Source organism: Pagrus pagrus, assembly GCF_965226575.1.
Source record: "Pagrus pagrus genome assembly, chromosome: 20".
In the NCBI taxonomy this organism is placed as follows: domain Eukaryota; kingdom Metazoa; phylum Chordata; class Actinopteri; order Spariformes; family Sparidae; genus Pagrus; species Pagrus pagrus.
In genome coordinates, this window is record NC_140207.1 from 27,849,573 (window position 1) to 27,875,519 (window position 25,947).

General features: G+C 42.4%; 2 protein-coding genes and 1 long non-coding RNA gene across 3 annotated transcripts in view; 1 reads left to right on the top strand and 2 right to left on the bottom strand.

The window, feature by feature from the left end:
* The window catches only part of LOC311249589 (dual specificity calcium/calmodulin-dependent 3',5'-cyclic nucleotide phosphodiesterase 1A-like), a 368,687-nt gene that overhangs the window by 228,047 nt on the left and 114,693 nt on the right, over positions 1 to 25,947 (top strand). The window lies entirely within an intron of this gene.
* Positions 962 to 3,157, bottom strand: LOC311249592. Its single transcript, XR_014621203.1, has 4 exons — positions 3,067 to 3,157; positions 1,287 to 1,511; positions 1,165 to 1,203; positions 962 to 1,055 (listed from the first exon to the last, which is right to left on the bottom strand). It is a non-coding gene; the product is annotated as an uncharacterized lncRNA (long non-coding RNA).
* Positions 4,955 to 25,947, bottom strand: part of LOC311249590 (uncharacterized protein) — a 56,522-nt gene continuing 35,529 nt past the window's right edge. The window contains exon 8 of the mRNA XM_084340751.1: positions 4,955 to 4,964. The gene's annotated coding sequence lies outside the window, so the exon portion shown is untranslated. The remainder of the gene's footprint in view (positions 4,965 to 25,947) is intronic.

Genomic DNA, 25,947 nt, shown 5'->3' on the forward strand with positions numbered 1-25,947 from the left:
TGCCAATCCCAGAATACTTATGTCAACAAAATTCATCAATCATATAAACTGGTGACTGTAACTCACACACCAAAAATGACGAGCAGTTGGCTGATGACAGATTTGACATGACATAATATTGACACACAGCCTCACTGCATGCAGACAACATGCCAACCCCGTTTTGTTACTGGTAGAAAAACACAGTGTGGACAGTAATAAATCACACTTTTTCCTACTGACATTGTATTATTTTGTATGATTTTAGGTTAGATATATTAATACAATGTCAAAATGAAATTATTACTGGAAAAGTAATGTAACACCATAAGCGCCTTTCTTATCTTGCACTACTTACCATTTCTACCTCTGCCATCCTGTGCATCTACCCAGTACAATACCATTTTCTTTTTCTACATATTTATATTTTCTGTATCTTATTTAAATCTTTTTCCTATATTTGTCAAGTCTACTTCTGTTATCACCTGTACATATTGGATGTCTGTTTACCTGCTCTTGTATGTATTGTATGTATGTCTACCTGCAAAGTACATTTCCCCAATGTGAGATAAACAAAACTCTCAAATCTAAAATGAAATTGTGCTTAAAACAATGACACCAAACAAGTCAACATAAACAGCTTTTAAGGAAAAATATAAACGTAACTTTATACTTCAAATAATGCTTACTTGCCTCCATCAATAATCTTAACTTTTTGATTACAAAACAAACCGACTCTCACATGCTACAGTCAAACATCACAAAAATTGACTTCCATCTTTTACAGACACAAAGATAACTAATAGCTAACAGTAACACATCTGGAAGACTTCAAATACTGTGAAATTATGATTGTTTCCTGTGTCAAAAGTGAAGACAATTTCAAAGACCCTGAACAGCATACAAAATGTGTACAAAAGAAAACAAACACACATTTAATTCTGAACAATAACTTTATTTAGAAAACACACAAAGACAACCATGAACAAAACAACAAGAACAAAATTGAAATGTCGCCAGGACGATTTCCAGGACTCCCCCATTCTGCTCCTAAATGTCTCCTACACCTTCTGCTCCTACAACAAACAACATAAACAACACAGTCAAATAAGTTATTACACTTCAATTACACACTGATATAAAGGCAAGGACCAAATGTAACTGACTAACACATTTAAAACTTACCATCTTGGCAGGCCTCGACTAGATCAGCATCGCTGATCTCTGCAGTGTAATAATAACCACAATCACCATTCTGTTACATTCCATATACATATACTGCTGGCTTACACAATGACTGTACTTACCAGTTGGAAGAGGCTGTGCTCCTTTCTGAACCTGCTTCAGGTCTGCCTGCAGCTGAAGCATCATGTTATCCCTTTTCGTCACCTCATACGAAGAGCGGCAACCTGTTTTGACACAGCCTGAGCCTTACGCTTATGCCGCAGGGCAAGCTGAATGCTTTCTTCAGCCAGAGCAACCGCCTCACAGTACCGGTCATCCAGCCGGATGGCGACATCTCGACAACGATACTAAAACATACAGAACATACACAAATTTATCTATCATTACTCACAAGTAAAACAACTTGCACACTAACACACATTACATGCAGTGTTGACCAAGTTACTTTAAAAACATAATGCATTATTTATTTATTAGTTGTTACTGTCATTTCTAAGTAATTCATTACATTATAATATTACTGTCTTTGAATTGTAACGCATTACACTACTATTGCATTACTTTTAAGTTACTTTCACCAAAATAACTGGAAATATGGATTTGGCATTCTAAATATAATATATATAAAACGCCAAATCCATATTATCTTATTGCACTCAATAGAGTAGCGTTCAAATACAGGTCTTTGCTCAATACCAAATATTCATATCAATAAAAGTGTGTGTGTCATTAAAAAAAAGTCCTGACACCATAATTTATGAACACAATAGTCAAATGTCTTCATCATGTTTTCATTAGGATACTTTCCTAGTGTTTTCCAATGCAAAAAAGCCAGATCTTTGTGACCTGAAAATGCTCAAGACAACACTACACACAGCCAATTGAAAACTACAGTAAAAGTAATGCATTTACAGACAAATTAAAGTTACACACAAATTATACTTCTTAAATCGTTATCACTTCAATAAGCAATAAATACATTGAAAAATTACAATAAATTCAATGGTAAATATTGCTAATTAAACTTATTATTTCCTATAGGTTTACTTGTATTTTTTACTAAAATTCAAAGTATCTCAGCTTGATTCTGCATCTCTATTTACAGCTCATCAGTCAACGTGAATGTTTACTGTTGCTGTGGCAACAAGAGACCGCTGACGTTTGCATCTGTTAGCCAGCTTAGCTAAATCATCTGAACAATAATAACCCATAATATCACAATTCGGCGTATTTGAAGAAAATCAACCGCAACTACCAACAGTCACAGCCCTCCGACTCTGAGCTAATATGTTGTCACATGTTAGATTGTCAAAGTTACAAAAATAACGACTTCAATCCCTGAGGAGCTACGTTAGCATTAGCAGCAGCTGCATTCATCAGTAGGCCTATGCACTTAGTTAGCTCACAACACATTCAGTGAGACGGTCCTGCAGTCGAGACGGTCCTGCAGGCTAGACCGTGCAATTTTACAACGGTTGACGCGACCGACTATTAGGACTGTCCGAAGGACCCGGTCTTCGAAGTCCACAAACGCTGGGCACTTCGAAGGATGCAACCCCTGAATTTGGACACAGATATATTCTCAATCGCTAGTTCTCTAGCAGTAACAGGAAGTAAACATTTACGAAGATTTTTTTCTCCTCTGCTAATCTCGCGGTGTTGGCGAAATTGTATAATAACAACTCAGAACTTAATGACGGCTTTAAAATGCATTGTAACGCGTGTTACTGAAATTTGTACCGAGTAAAATATTAACTTCGGTTTTTGTAATGCCTTACATTACCGCGTTACAGCAAAAAATAATGCATTACAGTAATTGCATCACGTTTGTAACGCGTTACTCCCAATACTGATTACATGACACCACTCTCACCAAATGCAATATTAAATACGTCTACTTACACAAAAGAGAGTAAACCTCGCTGTCAAAGCCTCTATCTCCGGGTCCTTACTCTCAGGGAGTTTGCTTGGCGAGGGAAGAGCAGCCATTTTCTGTTAAAAAAAAACATACAACCCATCCACAATTATTACATATCACTCAATCACAGCACTAACGACAACAATATTAATATTACTTCTAAAATGCACGTTTTCATTTGTGTATTCACCCAACGCTAACGTTGCCACTTTGTAGCTGACGTTAGTCAGATAGCTAGCTAACCCGCAATAACTTGCAACATCAGTACACACTTTCAACACAATGTCTGAATGTTAAAACAACCTAGCTTGACTATTATCAGTGTTGCTAATATCTGTGTTCCGTTATTAACGTTTAATATCGTCATATTAGCTGTCGTCTTACAGGTGAATGAGACGTGAGGTAGTTACCTTTCATTCCGCGGTGAAAACGAAAGGTAAAACTCAACTACCGCTGACTTTATAGCCTGCTGATTTATGGGAGGGACAACCTATGAGAAATCTCTAGAAACCATGGAGACAACGTTGACTGACAATCACGTCACACTTGACGTAACAGCAACATGCAGCCTCACGCAGCCGAATTGTTTTCATTTCAAAACGTGTGTCGAAACTGACTACTTCTGACTATGTAGGCTAGCACTTTTCCGATTTGCTGATAGGCAAACTAAAACCACACTTTTGTAAAACACACACGTCATCATCATGACGTGTACCGTGACGCATCATTTGGAGGAGAAGCGCGAGCTTGATTGCTTAGTTATGCTGGAAATGCTTGAGTATTTGTGTAGAAACAACGGTGGAGAGTCGCGTAACACGCAACTGCGGCGAAAATGCACAGTCTCGAAAAGGGCGACTATGTGTCTAATGTAGTGTCTTTAGCGTATTGTGAAGTGTAGTGATTTTTTTGTTTGAAGTGTCATAACAATGTGGCAAAAGCCAAAGTCACGCAAACACAAGCAAACAAACACACGCGCGCGCGCACACACACACACACACACACACACACACACACTCATAGACTTTCTGTCACACATAACACAGACATGAATTTGAGTAGCCTAACTCCTCTTACAGATTTCACATGAAAACTACCACTGCTGTGTTTTGGGCGACATGCCACCACTCACTCAAAATAAAAACTCAGCCTCACATCCATCAATCAGACTTTATTTAGATAGCACACTTTATACAAACAACATGTAGACTTAACTACAAAACTATATGTTCACATTCAAACAGAACCATCACCATTAAAGAGGAGGCAACACAGATTACAACCTACTGATAAACATGGCCACAGCTTTTTCTGATAGCTAAAATAATCATTTGGACTATTTAAAACAAAGACAAATTATGTGTATTCTTTAATCTGCCATTATATAAAAACTAAAATGTTTATATTTCTATGATGTCACAATAAATGTACTCTTAACGACTACATTTTAAAATTACAATCACTAAATACAAAACTGGTGACAATCCCAGCAAAGATTAACACTTAGTAAACTGAATTGCTGTCAGTTTTACATCCAAACCCATTATATCCTGTTTCAAGCAGAGAGACAAATGTCAAAGTCTTTTCAGAGGACATTTAAATGCAACAGTAATGCAGAGGAAACAGAAGTGTTTCCAATACAAACTGCTCTCCTCTGCTAAATGTTTTCCACCTTTATTGACATGCATAAGTAAAAAAACAGCATTACATCACATTAAATCACTGTACAGTAGTTACAGTATAGTAACATAATCAGCCAGTAGGCTACAGTTATTGCATGTATTTGTGGTACGTTAATAAAAGCTTGAAGTGTATCCGATGGCTGTCTTTTCTGTCGGATGACAGAGCGAGTTGGTGTATCACAAACGCTCTGATCTTGGTTATACTGTGGAAATAAAGCATAAAAAAAATTCAATAACTGTTGGAAATTACAGAAGTTGTGGATTACAGGATTCTGACAATACTACTTTTAAGACTCTTTAAGCTTTGCTCAAACATTTTGCCAAACATCTATTCACAGCTCAAATGATATTTGTCTTAAATTTTCTAAAGGAAGGATGTGCGCGCCCGACAGGAGCAGGCTGCAACACCGGGATGTCCTGACAGCAGCATGCCCCGACATCAGCACACCCCGACAGCAGCACGCCCCAACGCACGTGGACTGCGAGGGCCCGTACATCACTGCTCGCAGTTTTAATTAGGGCCCGAGCAGGGAACCTGCGAGGACCCTATTGTAATTGTAATGATTATTAGGGCCCGAGCAGGGAACCTGCGAGGACCCTATTGTAATTGTAGTCTTATTAGGGCCCGAGCAGGGAACCTGCGAGGACCCTATTGTAATTGTAATGATTATTAGGGCCCGAGCAGGGAACCTGCAAGGACCCTATTGTAATTGTAGTGATTATTATTAGGGCCCGAGCAGGGAACCTGCAAGGACCCTATTGTAATTGTAATGATTATTATTTTTTTTTGTTATTTTTCTTCTGCCAAAATGATCGCATTTTTCACTGCCTGAACATACCCCAAAACTCGCCAAACTTGGAATATAGATCAGACCTGGCGAAAATTTTTATAATCTGTTGTCATTGTGAATTTTCGCCACTAGGTGGCGCTATTATCAAGGAAAGTGCGTTTTGCCTAATAACTCCCACATACTTTGTCGCACATTCAAAAACCTTATATCCACGCGTTCAGTGAATCCTCCTGAATCTCTGGGTATAGGCCACGCCCATATCCGCCTACCGTTTTTTTTCGCTAGCTCGCAAAATGTCGCAAACCTACTTTTTCCAACGAATTTCACCAATTTGCACAAAACTTTGCACACAGCATCTGTGGACCCTCCTGACAAAAAGTTATTAAAAGAATTTTGATATACCAAAAAATACTCAAGTTATTAAATTACTAATTCCTGCAGATTTCGCTCAAAACAGGAAGTTTTGCATATCTCCACATTGGTGTGTCCGAATGACTTCAAACTCAGGATCCTCCTTCCCTATGAGGCCCAAAGGCTCTGTTCAAAATTTGGGATGATGACCACCAGGTGGCGCTCTTTAAATTAAAGTAATTTATATCTCAACATCAGTTTGTCGGATTAACACAAAATCTGGTACACTCATTGCCACTGCCCTCCTGAGGATAGTTGACTAATGTGTTCCAGGTCCGACACTAGGTGGCGCTCTGGTGGCCGTCTCATTTTGTATTTGGCACTGTGCCCACACCATAACACTTATGGATATGAAACTCATTGGGGTGGTATAGACTGGCCCCTGTAACTCACACACCAAAAATGACCAGCAGGTGGCGCTGTTATGAAGACAAAAGCGTTTTTGCCTTGACTGCCTTCACTTTTGATTCCTCAACGGAAGTTGTTGCGTGAACAAGCCACAACGGCAGCATGCCCCGACAGCAGCACGCCCCGACACGCGTGGACTGCGAGGGCCCGTACATCACTGCTCGCAGTTTTAATTTTTTGTTATTTTTCTTCTGCCAAAATGATCGCATTTTTCACTTCCTGAACATACCCCAAAACTCGCCAAACTTGGAATATAGATCAGACCTGGCGAAAAATTTTATAATCTGTTGTCATTGTGAATTTTCGCCACTAGGTGGCGCTATTATCAAGGAAAGTGCGTTTTGCCTAATAACTCCCACATACTTTGTCGCACATTCAAAAACCTTATATCCACGCGTTCAGTGAATCCTCCTGAATCTCTGGGTATAGGCCACGCCCATATCCGCCTACCGTTTTTTTTCGCTAGCTCGCAAAATGTCGCAAACCTACTTTTTCGAACTCCTCCCAGGGAATTTCACCAATTTGCACAAAACTTTCCACACAGCATCTGTGGACCCTCCTGACAAAAAGTTATTAAAAGAATTTTGATATACCAAAAAATACTCAAGTTATTAAATTACTAATTCATGCAGATTTCGCTCAAAACAGGAAGTTTTGCATATCTCCACATTGGTGTGTCCGAATGACTTCAAACTCAGGATCCTCCTTCCCTATGAGGCCCAAAGGCTCTGTTCAAAATTTGGGATGATGACCACCAGGTGGCGCTCTTTAAATTAAAGTAATTTATATCTCAACATCAGTTTGTCGGATTAACACAAAATCTGGTACACTCATTGCCACTGCCCTCCTGAGGATAGCTGACAAATGTGTTCCAGATCCGACACTAGGTGGCGCTCTGGTGGCCGTCTCATTTTGTATTTGGCACTGTGCCCACACCATAACACTTATGGATATGAAACTCATTGGGGTGGTATAGACTGGCCCCTGTAACTCACACACCAAAAATGACCAGCAGGTGGCGCTGTTATGAAGACAAGCGTTTTTGCCTTGACTGCCTTCACTTTTGATTCCTCAACGGAAGTTGTTGCGTGAACAAGCCACAACGGCAGCATGCCCCGACAGCAGCACGCCCCGACACGCGTGGACTGCGAGGGCCCGTACATCACTGCTCGCAGTTTTAATTATTATTATTTTTTTCCTGTCCACGAGATTGCATATTTGGCGGCCTGAACATACCCCAAAACTCACCAAACTTAGAATATAGATCAGACCTGGCGAAAATTTTTTTAATCTGTTGTCGTTGTGAATTTCCACCACTAGGTGGCGCTATAATCAAGCAAAGTGCGTTTTGGCTCATAACTCCCACATACTTTGTCGCACATTCGAAAACCTTATATCCACGCGTTCAGTGAATTGTGCTGACTCTCTTGATATAGGCCACGCCCATTTCCGGTTACCAAATTTTTGACGCAAATTCGCAAAATGTCGCAAACCTACTTTTGCTAACTCCTCCCAGACGATTTCTCCGATTTGCACCAAACTTTGCACACGGCATCTGTGGACCCTCCTGACAAAAACCAATTAAAAGAATTTTGATATTCCAAAGAATACTCAAGTTATTAAATCACAACTTTCTGCACATTTCGTACCAAACAGGAAGTGTGGCATATCTCCACATTGGTCTGTCCGAATGACATGAAACTCAGGATACTCCTTCCACATGAGCCCCTAAGGCTCTGTGCAAAATTTTGGCTGATGACCACTAGGTGGCGCTCTTTAAATTAAAGTAATTCATATCTCAACATCCGTTGGTTGGATTATCATAAAATTTGGTACACTCATTGCCACTGCCCTCCTGACGATAGCTGACGAATGTGTTACCGAACCGACACTAGGTGGCGCTCTGGTTGCAGTTTCATCTTAGATTTGGCACTGTGCCCACACCATAACACTTATGGATATGAAATTCATTGGGGTGTTAGAGACTTGCCCCTGTAACTCACACACCAAAAATGACGAGCAGGTGACGCTAAATGGCTCCATAGCGCCCCCCGGAATATTTCAAAATTGAAGCCCTGCCCCCTACATGCACGTACATGAACAAAATTCGGTAGGCTTATGTATCATCACCAGCCGCACAAAAAACCCTCTTGGACACATACCCTCAGTCCAACAGGAAGTCCGCCATTTTCCTTCAAATTCAATCCTTCGCCATCAAGCAGGAAGTCCTGATAACTTCAACATACAATTTCCCATCAGCATCAAATTGCTCACACATGTAGAGGGGCTCGCCCTGAACACGTCTCTGCATCAATACTGTGTCATATCTATAGCGCCACCCTCTGGACACAGGAAGTCACTGAAGATGACACTGTTGTGTTTTGTGTGCCACGGATCCCATTTACATTAGGTAGGACATTTCCACAGGCAACAGGCAAGCACACAACTGGACGCACAGGCCTCCGACGGCGCCACAGCCCAACGTACGTGGGACTGCGAGGGCCCGTTCATCGCTGCTTGCAGCTTTAATTAGGGCCCGAGCAGGGAACCTGCAAGGTCCCTATTGTAATTGTAATGATTATTATTATTATTATTATTATTATTTTCCTTTGTCCCAAATGATCGCATTTTTCACTGCCTGAACATGGATGAAATCGCGATTTTATTTGGTAAATACATCAGGCCTCGCGAAAAATTTTATAATCTGTTGTCATTGTAAATTTTCACCACTAGGTGGCGCTATTATCAAGGAAAGTGCGTTTTGCCTAATAACTCCCACATACTTTGTCGCACATTCAAAAACCTTATATCCACGCGTTCAGTGAATCCTCCTGAATCTCTGGGTATAGGCCACGCCCATATCCGCCTAACGTTTTTTTTCGCTAGCTCGCAAAATGTCGCAAACCTACTTTTTCAAACTCCTCCCAGGCAATTTCACCAATTTGCACCAAACTTTGCACACAGCATCTGTGGACCCTCCTGACAAAAACTTATTAAAATAATTTTGATATTCCAAATAATACTCAAGTTATTAAATTACAACTTCCTGCAGATTTCGCTCAAAACAGGAAGTGTTGCATTTCTCCACATTGGTGTGTCCGAATGACTTCAAACTCAGGATAGTACTTCCCCATGAGCCCCTAAGGCTCTGTGCAAAATTTGGGACGATGACCACCAGGTGGCGCTGTTTAAATTGAACTATTTTATATCTCAACATCGGTTGGTCGGATTATCACAAAACTTGGTACAGTTATTCCCAATGCCCTCCTGAGGATAGCTGACAAATGTGTTCCAGATCCGACACTAGGTGGCGCTCTGGTGGCCGTCTCATTTTATATTTCGCACTGTGCCCACACCATAACACTTATGGATATGAAATTCATAGGGGTGCTATAGACTGGCCCCTGTAACTCACACACCAAAAATGACCAGCAGGTGGCGCTATTTTCAACACAAAACCGTTTTTGGCTAATAACTCCCACATAATATGGAGCACATTGTTAAACCTTATATCTATGTGTTCCCTGCATTCAGCTGAATTGTGTGATGTCGGCCACGCCCACTTTCGACGTACATTTCCATTTGCACATTCCGGAATGTCTCAAACCTACTTTTTCGAACTCCTCCCAGGCAATTTCACCGATGTGCACCAAATTTTGCACACACCATCTGTGGATGCTGACCACAAAAAGTTATTAAAACAATTTTGATAGTCCAATAAACACCCAAAATATAGAATTACAATTTCCTGCACATTGTGGTCAAACAGTCAATCTTGCGTATATTGACGAAATACAGTCCGATTAACACAAGACTTTAACTTATTGTGTTCCATGGCCAACTGACGGCTTGTGCTAAATTTGGTGCAAATCGGCCAATAGATGGCGCTTTTATTGCTAAATGATGAAAGAACAGCTTGACTGCCTTCACTTTTCATTCCTCAACAGAAGTTGTTGCATGAAGAAGCCCCGACAGCTGCATGCCCCGACAGCAGCATGCCTCGACAGCAGCATGCCCCGACGGGAGCATACCCTGCGAGGGCCCGATCATCACTGCTTGCAGTTTTAATTAGGGCCCGAGCAGGGAACCTGCAAGGACCCTATTGTAATTGTAATGATTATTATTATTATTCTTATTTTATTCCTTCTTCCAAAATGATCGCATTTTTCACTGCCTGAACATACCCCAAAACTCGCCAAACTTGGAATATAGATCACACCTGGCGAAAAATTTTATAATCTGTTGTCATTGTCAAATTTCGCCACTAGGTGGCGCTATTGTGAAGGACAGTTCGTTTTGGCTAATAACTCACACATACTTTGTCGCACATTCTAAATCCTTATATCCACGCGTTCAGTGAATCCTCCTGAATCTCTGGGTATAGGCCACGCCCATATCCGCCTACCGTTTTTTTTCGCTAGGTCGCGAAATGTCGCAAACCTACTTTTTCGAACTCCTCCCACACAATTTCACCGATTTGCACCAAACTTTGCACACAGCATCTGTGGACCCTCCTGACAAAAAGTTATTAAAAGAATTTCAATATTCCAAAGAATACTCAAGTTATTAAATAACAACTTCCTGCTGATTTCGCACCAAACAGGAAGTGTTGCATATCTCCACATTGGTTTGTCCCAATGACATCAAACTCAGGATACTACTTCCCCATGAGCCCCTAAGGCTCTGTGCAAAATTTTGGCGGACGACCACTAGGTGGCGCTCTTTAAATTGAAGTAATTTATATCTCCATATCCGTTTGTCTGATTAACATGAAACTTGGTACACTCATTGCCAGTGCCCTCCTGAGGATAGCTGATAAAGGTCTTACCGATCCGAAACTAGGTGGCGCTCTGGTGGCAGTTTCATTTTTTATTTGGCACTGTGCCCGCACCATAACACTTATGGATATGAAATTCATAGGGGTGGTATAGACTGGTGCCTGTAACTCACACACCAAAAATGACCAGCAGGTGGTGCTATCTAAATGACAAAATAACAGCTTTACTGCCTTCACTTCTCATTCCTCAACGGAAGTTGTTACATGAGCAAGCCCCGACAGCAGCATGCCCTGACAGCAGCACGCCGCGACAGCAGCACGCCCGACACGCGTGGACTGCGAGGGCCCGTTCATCGCTGCTTGCAGCTTTAATTAGGGCCCGAGCAGGGAACCTGCGAGGTCCCTATTGTAATTGTAATGATTATTATTATTATTTTAGTTTTTCTTCCCAAATGATCGCATTTTTCACTGCCTGAACATACCCCAAAACTCGCCAAACTTGGAATATATGTCACACCTGGCGAAAAATTTTATAATCTGTTGTCATTATCAATTTTCACCACTAGGTGGCGCTATTATAAGAAAATTACGTTTTCCCTAATAACTCCCACATATTTTGTCGCACATTCAAAAACCTTATATCCACGCGTTCAGTGAATCCTCCTGAATCTCTTGGTATAGGCCACGCCCATATTCGCCTACCGTTTTTTTTCGCTAGCTCGCGAAACGTCGCAAACCTACTTTTTCGAACTCCTCCCAGGCACTTTGACCGATTTGCACCAAACTTTGCACACAGCATCTGTGGACCCTCCTGACAAAAACTTATTAAAAGAATTTTGATACTCCAAACAATAACCAAGTTATTAAATGACAACTTCCTGCAGATTTACCTCAAAACAGGAAGTGTTGCATATCTCCACATTGGTGTGTCCGAATGACTTCAAACTCAGGATCCTACTTCCCTATGAGGCCCTAAGGCTCTGTTCAAAATTTTGGCCGACGACCACTAGGTGGCGCTCTTTAAATTGGAGCAATTTATATCTCCACATTGGTTTGTCGGATTAACATGAAACTTGGTACATTCATTGCCAATGCCCTCGTGAGGATAGCTGAAAAAGGGGTTACCGATCTGCCACTAGGTGGCGCTCTGGTGGCAGTTTCATCTTAGATTTGGCACTGTGCCCACACCATAACACTTATGGATATGAAATTCATTGGGGTGTTAGAGACTGGCCCCTGTAACTCACACACCAAAAATGACGAGCAGGTGGCGCTAAATGGCTCCACAACGCCCCCTGGAATATTTCAAAATTTAAGCCCCGCCTCCTACATGCACGTACATGAACAAAATTCGGTAGGCTTATCTATCATCACCAGCCGCACAAAAAACTCTCTAGGACACATACCCTCAGTCCAGCAGGAAGTCCGCCATTTTCCTTCAAATTCAATCCTTCGCCATCAAGCAGGAAGTCCTGATAACTTCAACATACAATTTCCCATCGCCATCAAATTGCTCACACATGTAGAGGGGCTCGCCCTCAACACATCTCTGCATCAATACTGTGTCATATCTATAGCGCCACCCACTGGACACAGGAAGTCACTGAAGATGTCACTGTTGTGTTTTGTGTGACACGGATCCCATTTACATTAGGTACCACATTTCCACAGCCAACGGGCAAGCACACAACTGGGCGCACAGGCCTCCGACGGCGCCACAGCCCAACGTACGTGGACTGCGAGGGCCCGTTCATCACTGCTTGCAGTTTTAATTAGGGCCCGAGCAGGGAACCTGCAAGGACCCTATTGTTTTTGTAGTGATTATTATTATTTTTTTTTTAATTATTTTTAGGCCAAAATGATCGCATTTTTCACTGCCTGAACATACCCCAAAACTCACCAAACTTGGAATATACGTTACACCTGGCGAAAAATTTTATAATCTGTTGTCGTTGTGAATTTTCACCACTAGGTGGCGCTATTATCAAGGAAAGTGCGTTTCGCCTTATAACTCCCACATACTTTGTCGCACATTCAAAAACCTTATATCCACACGTTCAGTGAATCCTCCTGAATCTCTGGGTATAGGCCACGCCCATATCCGCCTACCGTTTTTTTTCGCTAGCTCGCAAAATGTCGCAAACCTACTTTTTCGAACTCCTCCCAGGCAGTTCGACCGATTTGCACGAAACTTTGCACACAGCATCTGTGGACCCTCCTGACAAAAAGTTATTAAAAGAATTTTGATATTCCAAAGAATACTCAAGTTATTAAATAACAATTTCCTGCAGATTTCGGTCAAAACAGGAAGTGTTGCATATCTCCACATTGGTGTGTCCGAATGACATGAAACTCAGGATAATACTTCCCCATGAGCCCCTAAGGCTCTGTGCCAAATTTTGGACGACCACCACTAGGTGGCGCTCTTTAAATTGAAGTAATTTATATCTCCACATCCGTTTGTCTGATTGACATGAAACTTGGTACACTTATTGCAAATGCCCTCCTGAGGATGGCTGACGAAGGTCTTACCGCTCCGACACTAGGTGGCGCTCTGGCGGCAGATTCATTTTGTTTTTGGCACTGTGCCCACACCACAATACTTATGGATATCAAATTCATTGGGGTGGTACACACTGGCCCCTGTACCTCACACACCAAAAATTACCACTAGGTGGCGCTGTTATCAAGACAAAACCGTTTTTCCCTTGACTGCCTTCACTTTTCATTACTCAACGGAAGTTGTTGCATGAACAAGCCCCGACGGCAGCATGCCCCGACACGCGTGGACTGCGAGGGCCCGTACATCACTGCTCGCAGTTTTAATTAGGGCCCGAGCAGGGAACCTGCGAGGTCCCTATTGTTTTTGTAGTGATTATTAGGGCCCGAGCAGGGAACCTGCAAGGACCCTATTGTAATTGTAATGATTATTATTATTATTATTCTTATTTTAGTTTTTTTTCTTCCCAAATGATCGCATTTTTCACTGCCTGAACATACCCCAAAACTCGCCAAACTTGGAATATACGTCACACCTGGCGAAAAATTTTATAATCTGTCGTCGTTGTGAATTTTCACCACTAGGTGGCGCTGTTATCAAGGAAAGTGCGTTTTGCCTAATAACTCCCACATACTTTGTCGCACATTCTAAATCCTTATATCCACGCGTTCAGTGAATCCTCCTGAATCTCTGGGTATAGGCCACGCCCATATCCGCCTACCGTTTTTTTTCGCTAGCTCGCAAAATGTCGCAAACCTACTTTTTCGAACTCCTCCCAGGCAGTTCGACCGATTTGCACGAAACTTTGCACACAGCATCTGTGGACCCTCCTGACAAAAAGTTATTAAAAGATTTTTGATATTCCAAAGAATACTCAAGTTATTAAATAACAATTTCCTGCAGATTTCCGTCAAAACAGGAAGTGTTGCATATCTCCACATTGGTGTGTCCGAATGACATGAAACTCAGGATAATACTTCCCCATGAGCCCCTAAGGCTCTGTGCCAAATTTTGCCCGACCACCACTAGGTGGCGCTCTTTAAATTGAAGTAATTTATATCTCCACATCCGTTTGTCTGATTGACATGAAACTTGGTACACTTATTGCAAATGCCCTCCTGAGGATGGCTGACGAAGGTCTTACCGCTCCGACACTAGGTGGCGCTCTGCCGGCAGTTTCATTTTGTTTTCGCCACTGTGCCCACACCATAATACTTATGGATATGAAATTCATTGGGGTGGTACACACTGGCCCCTGTAACTCACACACCAAAAATTACCACTAGGTGGCGCTGTTATCAAGACAAAACCGTTTTTCCCTTGACTGCCTTCACTCTTCATTACTCAACGGAAGTTGTTGCATGAACAAGCCCCGACGGCAGCATGCCACCGACACGCGTGGACTGCGAGGGCCCGTACATCACTGCTCGCAGTTTTAATTATTATTATTATTTTTATTTATCCCAAATGATCGCATTTTTCACTGCCTGAACATACCCCAAAACTCGCCAAACTTGGAATATACGTCACACCTGGCGAAAAATTTTATAATCTGTCGTCGTTGTGAATTTTCGCCACTAGGTGGCGCTGTTATCAAGGAAAGTGCGTTTTGCCTTATAACTCCCACATACTTTGTCGCACATTCAAAAACCTTATATCCACGCGTTCAGTGAATCCTCCTGAATCTCTGGGTATAGGCCACGCCCATATCCGCCTACCGTTTTTTTTCGCTAGCTCGCAAAATGTCGCAAACCTACTTTTTCGAACTCCTCCCAGGTCATTTCACCGATTTGCACCAAACTTTGCACACAGCATCTGTGGACCCTCCTGACAAAAAGTTATTAAAAGAATTTTGATATACCAAAAAATACTCAAGTTATTAAATTACAAATTCCTGCAGATTTCGCTCAACACAGGAAGTTTTGCATATCTCCACATTGGTGTGTCCCAATGACATGAAACTCAGGATAATACTTCCCCATGAGCCCCTAAGGCTCTGTGCCAAATTTTGGCCGACCACCACTAGGTGGCGCTCTTTAAATTGAAGTAATTTATATCTCCACATCCGTTTGTCTGATTGACATGAAACTTGGTACACTTATTGCAAATGCCCTCCTGAGGATGGCTGACGAAGGTCTTACCGCTCCGACACTAGGTGGCGCTCTGGCGGCAGTTTCATTTTGTTTTTGGCACTGTGCCCACACCATAATACTTATGGATATGAAATTCATTGGGGTGGTACACACTGGCCCCTGTAACTCACACACCAAAAATTACCACTAGGTGGCGCTGTTATCAAGACACAACCGTTTTTCCCTTGACTGCCTTCACTTTTCATTACTCAACGGAAGTTGTTGCATAAACAAGCCCCGACGGCAGCATGCCCCGACACGCGTGGACTGCGAGGGCCCGTACATCACTGCTCGCAGTTTTAATTATTATTATTATTATTATTATTGTTCCATCCCCAAAATCGCATTTTTCACTGCCTGAACATACCCCAAAACTCACCAAAGTTTGAATATAGATCAGACCTGGCGAAAAATTTTATAATCTATTGTTGTTATGAATTTTCACCACTAGGTGGCGCTATACTCAAGGAAAGTGCGTTTTGGCTAATAACTCCCGCATAATTTATCACACATTCAAAAACCTTATATCCCCGCCTTCAGTGAATTGTGCTGAATCTCCTGATATAGGCCACGCCCACTTCCGCCTAACGTTTTTTTTCGCTAGCTCGCCAAATGTCGCAAACCTACTTTTTCGAACTCCTCCCAGGCATTTTCACCGATGTGCACCAAATTTTGCACGCAGCATCTGTGGACCCTCCTGACTAAAAGTTATTAAAAGAATTTTCATATGCCAAAGAAACCCGAGTTATTAAATTATAACTTCCTGCAGATTTCGCTCCGGACAGGAAGTGTTGCATATCTCCACGTCGGTGTGTCCGAATGACTTAAAACTCAGGATCCTACTTCCACGTGAGGCCCTAAGGCTCTGTTCAAAATTTGGGATGATGACCACCAGGTGGCGCTGTTTAAATTCAACTATTTTATATCTCAACACCGGTTGGTCGGATTAACACAAGACTTGGTACAGTTATTGCCAGTGCCCTTCAGAGGATACCTGACGAATGTGTTACCGATCCGACACTAGGTGGCGCTCTGGTGGCAGTTTCATCTTAGATTTGGCACTGTGCCAACACCATAACACTTATGGATATGAAAGTCATTGGGGTGGTATAGACTGGCCCCTGTAACTCACACACCAAAAATGACCAGCAGGTGGCGCTGTTATCAAGACAAAACCGTTTTTGGCTAATAACTCCCACATAACATGGTGCATATTGTTAAATCGTATGTCCATGTGTTCCCTGCATTCAGCTGAATTGTTAAATCGTATGTCCATGTGTTCCCTGCATTCAGCTGAATTGTGTGATGTAGGCCACGCCCACTTTCGCGCCAGAATTCCATTCGCAAATTCGCTAAATACTGCTAACCCATTTTTTCGAACTCCTCCTAGGCAATTTATCCCATTTCCACAAAACTTTGCACACGGCATCTATGGACCCTCCTGACAAAAAGTTATTAAAAGAATTGTGATAGTCCAAAGAACGCCCAAAATATAAAACAACAATTTCCTGCACATTGTGGCCAAACACACAGTCTTGCCTATCTTGATGAAATACAGTCCAATTAACACTAAACTTTTTGTAATTGTGTTGGATGGCCTGATGAGGGTTTGTACAAAATTTGGTGCAAATCAACCAATAGGTGGCGCTTTTATTGCTAAATGATGAAAGAACAGCTAGTTTGAAGGATTTTTAGCTCCTCTTCTGGGTTTATAATGGGTGTGTATTGCGTGAGCTAGAGTGGGTGACATCATCGCTAGAGTGCAGAGCAGCTGCAAAAACTTTAGAAAAAACTCTCTTCCGCTTGATTTGGGTCCCACAGCTTTTACTTCACATAGACAATATATACATAGAAATGTAGGAAATCTTGTTGGCTTTCACATGATCATCTTATTTCAGATGTGCGACTTAAACTTTTGGCTGTGGAAGCCCTAGAGTGACAAGAACTCCAGCAACTCCGCCATAAGCCGCAGTGTTAACTTTGAGCCTAAATCTCTGGAGTGGAGCAGACGGTACCGGTTTTGTCTCTCGCTCTTGTGCCCTCATTTTTCACTCTACAGAAATAAAAAATACATCACATGGTTCAGCAATGTCTCCTGTTACTCACTGTATGCATATTTTGGCCATAACCATTACACTTTTTTCTAAACCTGCAGGTGTTTGAGATGTGTTTTCCCATTCATTCTTATGGGGACATTTTCAACTTTGGTTCTGCTACTGCTCCAGCATATGTGCAGCTACAGAAACTGTTTGGCTGCCAAACTGTTCAGCTTTTTAAGCTCTTTCAGCCTATTACTTTCAGCTTTTCAACCTTTTCAACTTTTTCAAAAATTCTGCTTTATGTTCAGCTATAGAAACATTCAACTATCAAAACATTCAGCTTCATGTTCAGCTAGAGAAACCGTTCAACTATCAAAATTTAAACTTTGCTCAAACATTTTGCCAAACAGCTATTCACAGCTGAAATGATGTTTGTCTTTAATTGTCAAAAGGAAGTATGAGCGCGCCCTTCAACAGCGCCACAGCCCAATTTACGTGGGAGTGCGAGGGCCCGTTCATCACTGCTTGCAGTTTTAATTAGGGCCCGAGCAGGGAACCTGCGAGGTCCCTATTGTAATTGTAATGATTATTATTATTATTTTAGTTTTTCTTCCCAAATGATCGCATTTTTCACTGCCTGAACATACCCCAAAACTCGCCAAACTTGGAATATATGTCACACCTGGCGAAAAATGCGATCATTTGGGAAGAAAAACTAAAATAATAATAATAATCATTACAATTACATTAGGGCCCGAGCAGGGAACCTGCGAGGTCCCTATTGTAATTGTAATGATTATTATTATTATTTTAGTTTTTCTTCCCAAATGATCGCATTTTTCACTGCCTGAACATACCCCAAAACTCGCCAAACTTGGAATATATGTCACACCTGGCGAAAAATTTTATAATCTGTTGTCATTATCAATTTTCACCACTAGGTGGCGCTATTATAAGAAAATTACGTTTTCCCTAATAACTCCCACATATTTTGTCGCACATTCAAAAACCTTATATCCACGCGTTCAGTGAATCCTCCTGAATCTCTTGGTATAGGCCACGCCCATATTCGCCTACCGTTTTTTTTCGCTAGCTCGCGAAACGTCGCAAACCTACTTTTTCGAACTCCTCCCAGGCACTTTGACCGATTTGCACCAAACTTTGCACACAGCATCTGTGGACCCTCCTGACAAAAACTTATTAAAAGAATTTTGATACTCCAAACAATAACCAAGTTATTAAATGACAACTTCCTGCAGATTTACCTCAAAACAGGAAGTGTTGCATATCTCCACATTGGTGTGTCCGAATGACTTCAAACTCAGGATCCTACTTCCCTATGAGGCCCTAAGGCTCTGTTCAAAATTTTGGCCGACGACCACTAGGTGGCGCTCTTTAAATTGGAGCAATTTATATCTCCACATTGGTTTGTCGGATTAACATGAAACTTGGTACATTCATTGCCAATGCCCTCGTGAGGATAGCTGAAAAAGGGGTTACCGATCTGCCACTAGGTGGCGCTCTGGTGGCAGTTTCATCTTAGATTTGGCACTGTGCCCACACCATAACACTTATGGATATGAAATTCATTGGGGTGTTAGAGACTGGCCCCTGTAACTCACACACCAAAAATGACGAGCAGGTGGCGCTAAATGGCTCCACAACGCCCCCTGGAATATTTCAAAATTTAAGCCCCGCCTCCTACATGCACGTACATGAACAAAATTCGGTAGGCTTATCTATCATCACCAGCCGCACAAAAAACTCTCTAGGACACATACCCTCAGTCCAGCAGGAAGTCCGCCATTTTCCTTCAAATTCAATCCTTCGCCATCAAGCAGGAAGTCCTGATAACTTCAACATACAATTTCCCATCGCCATCAAATTGCTCACACATGTAGAGGGGCTCGCCCTCAACACATCTCTGCATCAATACTGTGTCATATCTATAGCGCCACCCACTGGACACAGGAAGTCACTGAAGATGTCACTGTTGTGTTTTGTGTGACACGGATCCCATTTACATTAGGTACCACATTTCCACAGCCAACGGGCAAGCACACAACTGGGCGCACAGGCCTCCGACGGCGCCACAGCCCAACGTACGTGGACTGCGAGGGCCCGTTCATCACTGCTTGCAGTTTTAATGATTATTATTATTTTAGTTTTTTTTCTTCCGAAATGATCGCATTTTTCACTGCCTGAACATACCCCAAAACTCACCAAACTTGGAATATACGTCACACCTGGCGAAAAATTTTATAATCTGTTGTCGTTGTGAATTTTCGCCACTAGGTGGCGCTATTATCAAGGAAAGTGCGTTTTGCCTAATAACTCCCACATACTTTGTCGCACATTCAAAAACCTTATATCCACGCGTTCAGTGAATCCTCCTGAATCTCTGGGTATAGGCCACGCCCATATCCGCCTACCGTTTTTTTTCGCTAGCTCGCGAAACGTCGCAAACCTACTTTTTCGAACTCCTCCCAGGGAATTTCACCAATTTACACGAAACTTTGCACACAGCATCTGTGGACCCTCCTGACTAAAAGTTATTAAAAGAATTTTGATATTCCAAAGAATGCTCAACTTATTAAATGACAACTTCCTGCACATTTCGCTCCAAACATGAACTGTTGCATATCTCCACAATGCTGTGTCCGAATGACATGAAACTCAGGATACTACTTCGACATGAGCCCCTAAGGCTCTGTGCTAAGTTTTGGCCAATGACCACTAGGTGGCGCTCTTTAAATTGAAGTAATTTATATCTCCACATCCGTTTGTCGGATTAACATGAAACTTGCTACACTCATTGCCAATGCCCTCCTGAGGATAGCTGATGAAGGTCATACCGATCCGACACTAGGTGGCGCTCTGGTGGCAGGTTCATTTTGTTTTTGGCACTGTGCCCACACCATAATACTTATGGATATGAAATTCATTGGGGTGGTACACACTGGCCCCTGTAACTCACACACCAAAAATTGCCACTAGGTGGCGCTGTTATCAAGACAAAACCGTTTTTCCCTTGACTGCCTTCACTTTTCATTACTCAACGGAAGTTGTTGCATGAACAAGCCCCGACGGCAGCATGCCCCGACACGCGTGGACTGCGAGGGCCCGTACATCACTGCTCGCAGTTTTAATTAGGGCCCGAGCAGGGAACCTGCGAGGACCCTATTGTAATTGTAATGATTATTATTATTTTAGTTTTTTTTCTTCCGAAATGATCGCATTTTTCACTGCCTGAACATACCTCAAAACTCACCAAACTTGGAATATACGTCACACCTGGCGAAAAATTTTATAATCTGTTGTCGTTGTGAATTTTCGCCACTAGGTGGCGCTATTATCAAGGAAAGTGCGTTTTGCCTAATAACTCCCACATACTTTGTCGCACATTCAAAAACCTTATATCCACGCGTTCAGTGAATCCTCCTGAATCTCTGGGTATAGGCCACGCCCATATCCGCCTACCGTTTTTTTTCGCTAGCTCGCAAAATGTCGCAAACCTACTTTTTCGAACTCCTCCCAGGGAATTTCACCAATTTGCACCAAACTTTGCACACAGCATCTGTGGACCCTTCTGACAAAAAGTTATTAAAAGAATTTTAATATTCCAAAGAATACTGAAGTTATTAAATAACAACTTCCTGCAGATTTAGTTCCAAACAGGAAGTGTTGCATATCTCCACATTGGTGTGTCCGAATGACATCAAACTCAGGATACTACTTCCCCATGAGCCCCTAAGGCTCTGTGCAAAATTTCGGGACATCACCACTAGGTGGCGCTCTTTAAATTGAAGTAATTTATATCTCCACATCCGTTTGTCGGATTAACATGAAACTTAGTACACTCATTGCCAATGCCCTCCTGAGGAAAGCTGAAGAAGGTCATATCGATCCGACACTAGGTGGCGCTCTGCTGGCTGTTTCATATTTTATTTGGCACTCTGCCCACACAATAATACTTATGGATATGAAATTCATAGGGGTGGTATAGACTGGCCCCTGTAACTCACACACCAAAAATGACCAGCAGGTGGTGCTATCTAAATAACAAAGTAACAGCTTTACTGCCTTCACTTTTCTTTCCTCAACAGAAGTTGTTACATGAGCAACCCCAACAGCAGCATGCCCCGACAGCAGCATGTAGCGACAGCAGCACGCCGCGACAGCAGCATGCCCCGACACGCGTGGACTGCGAGGGCCCGTTCATCGCTGCTTGCAGCTTTAATTAGGGCCCGAGCAGGGAACCTGCAAGGACCCTATTGTTTTTGTAGTGATTATTATTATTTTTTTTTTTATTATTTTTAGGCCAAAATGATCGCATTTTTCACTGCCTGAACATACCCCAAAACTCACCAAACTTGGAATATACGTTACACCTGGCGAAAAATTTTATAATCTGTTGTCGTTGTGAATTTTCACCACTAGGTGGCGCTATTATCAAGGAAAGTGCGTTTCGCCTTATAACTCCCACATACTTTGTCGCACATTCAAAAACCTTATATCCACACGTTCAGTGAATCCTCCTGAATCTCTGGGTATAGGCCACGCCCATATCCGCCTACCGTTTTTTTTCGCTAGCTCGCAAAATGTCGCAAACCTACTTTTTCGAACTCCTCCCAGGCAGTTCGACCGATTTGCACGAAACTTTGCACACAGCATCTGTGGACCCTCCTGACAAAAAGTTATTAAAAGAATTTTGATATTCCAAAGAATACTCAAGTTATTAAATAACAATTTCCTGCAGATTTCGGTCAAAACAGGAAGTGTTGCATATCTCCACATTGGTGTGTCCGAATGACATGAAACTCAGGATAATACTTCCCCATGAGCCCCTAAGGCTCTGTGCCAAATTTTGGACGACCACCACTAGGTGGCGCTCTTTAAATTGAAGTAATTTATATCTCCACATCCGTTTGTCTGATTGACATGAAACTTGGTACACTTATTGCAAATGCCCTCCTGAGGATGGCTGACGAAGGTCTTACCGCTCCGACACTAGGTGGCGCTCTGGCGGCAGATTCATTTTGTTTTTGGCACTGTGCCCACACCACAATACTTATGGATATGAAATTCATTGGGGTGGTACACACTGGCCCCTGTACCTCACACACCAAAAATTACCACTAGGTGGCGCTGTTATCAAGACAAAACCGTTTTTCCCTTGACTGCCTTCACTTTTCATTACTCAACGGAAGTTGTTGCATGAACAAGCCCCGACGGCAGCATGCCCCGACACGCGTGGACTGCGAGGGCCCGTACATCACTGCTCGCAGTTTTAATTAGGGCCCGAGCAGGAAACCTGCGAGGTCCCTATTGTAATTGTAATGATTATTATTATTATTATTAGGGCCCGAGCAGGAAACCTGCGAGGTCCCTATTGTTTTTGTAATGATTATTATTATTTTTCTTTTTCCCAAATGATCGCATTTTTCACTGCCTGAACATGGATGAAAACGCGATTTTATTTGGTAAATACATTAGGCCTGGCGAAAAATTTTATAATCTGTTGTCATTGTCAATTTTCAACACTAGGTGGCGCTATAGTCAAGGAAAGTGCGTTTTGCCTAATAACTCCCACATACTTTGTCGCACATTCAAATACCTCACATCCACGCGTTCAGTGAATTCTGCTGAATCTCCTGATATAGGCCACGCCCACATCCGCCTACCGTTTTTTTTCGCTAGCTCGCAAAATGTCGCAAACCTACTTTTTCGAACTCCTCCCAGGCAATTTCACCGATTTGCACGAAACTTTGCACACAGCATCTGTGGACCCTCCTGACAAAAAGTTATTAAAAGAATTTTGATATTCCAAAGGATACTCAAGTTATTACATAACAACTTCCTGCAGATTTCGCTCCAAACAGGAAGTGTTGCATATCTCCACAATGCTGTGTCCGAATGACATCAAACTCAGGATACTACTTCCCCATGAGCCCCTAAGGCTCTGTACTAAATTTTGTCTCATGACCACTAGGTGGCGCTCTTTAAATTGAAGTCATTTATATCTCCACATCCGTTTGTCGGATTAACATGAAACTGGCTACACTCATTGCCAATGCCCTCCTGAGGATAGCTGACGAAGGTCATACCGATCCGACACTAGGTGGCGTTCTGGTGGCAATTTCATTTTTTATTTGCCACTGTGCCCACACCATAACACTTATGGATATGAAACTCATTGGGGTGTTACAGACTGGCCCCTGTAACTCACACACCAAAAATGACGAGCAGGTGGCGCTAAATGGCTCCATAGCGCCCCCTGGAATATTTCAAAATTGAAGCCCTGCCTCCTACATGCACGTACATGAACCAAATTCGGTAGGCTTATGTATCATCACCAGACGCACAAAAAACCCTCTTGGACACATACCCTCAGTCCAACAGGAAGTCCGCCATTTTCCTTCAAATTCAATCCTTTGCCATCAAGCAGGAAGTCCTGATAACTTCAACATACATTTTCCCATCGGCATCAAATTGCTCACACATGTAGAGGGGCTCGCCCTGAACACGTCTCTGCATCAATACTATGTCATATCTATAGCGCCACCCTCTGGACACAGGAAGTCACTGAAGATGTCACTGTTGTGTTTTGTGTGACACGGATCACATTTACATTAGGTAGGACATTTCCACGGGCAATAGGCAAGCACACAACTGGGCGCACAGACCTTCGACGGCGCCACAGCCCAACGTACGTGGACTGCGAGGGCCCGTTCATCGCTGCTTGCAGCTTTAATTATTATTATTTTTCTTATCCCCAAATGATCGCATTTTGCACTGCCTGAACATGGATGAAATCGCGATTTTATTTGGTAAATACATCAGGCCTCGCGAAAAATTTTATAATCTGTTGTCATTGTGCATTTTCACCACTAGGTGGCGCTATTATCAAGGAAAGTGCCTTTTGCCTAATAACTCCCACATACTTTGTCGCACATTCAAAAACCTTACATCCACGCGTTCAGTGAATTGTGCTGAATCTGCTGATATAGGCCACGCCCATATCCGCCTACCATTTTTTTTCGCTAGCTCGCAAAACGTCGCAAACCTACTTTTTCGAACTCCTCCCAGGCACTTTGACCGATTTGCACCAAACTTTGCACACAGCATCTGTGGACCCTCCTGACAAAAAGTTATTAAAAGAATTTTGATATACCAAAGAATACTCGAGTTATTAAATTATAACTTCCTGCAGATTTCGCTCCAGACAGGAAGTGTTGCATATCTCCACATCGGTGTGTCCGAATGACTTCAAACTCAGGATCCTTCTTCCACATGAGGCCCTAAGGCTCTGTTCAAAATTTGGGATGATGACCACCAGGTGGCGCTCTTTAAATTAAAGTAATTTATATCTCAACATCAGTTGGTCGGATTAACACAAAATCTGGTACACTCATTGCCACTCCCCTCCTGAGGATACCTGACAAATGTGTTACCGATCCGACACTAGGTGGCGCTCTGGTGGCCGTCTCATTTTGTATTTGGCACTGTGCCCACACCATAACACTTATGGATATGAAACTCATTGGGGTGGTATAGACTGGCCCCTGTAACTCACACACCAAAAATGACCAGCAGGTGGCGCTGTTATCAAGAGAAAAGCGTTTTCGGTGAATAACTCCCACATAATATGTCGCACAGTTCAAAGCCTTATATCTAGGTGTTCCCTTAATCCAGATGAAGTGATTGATGTAGGCCACGCCCACTTTTGCAGTACATTTCTATTAGCACATTCCGGAATGTCACAAACCTACTTTTTCGAACTCCTCCCACGCTATTTCTCCAATTTGCACCAAACTTTGCACACAGCATCTGTGGACCCTCCTGACAAAAACTTATTAAAAGAATTGTGATAGTCCAAAGAACGGCCAAAATATGCAACAACAATTTCCTGCACATTGTGGTCAGACAGACAATCTTCCATATCTTGATGAAATACAGTCCCATTCACACTAAAGTTTTTTTAATTGTGTTCCATGGCCCGATGGCGGTTTCTGAAAAATTTGGTGCAAATCGCCCAATAGGGGGCGCTTTTATTGCTAAATGACGAAACAACAGCTTGACTTGTTGCATGAGCAGGCACCAACAGCAGCATGCCCTGACAGCAGCA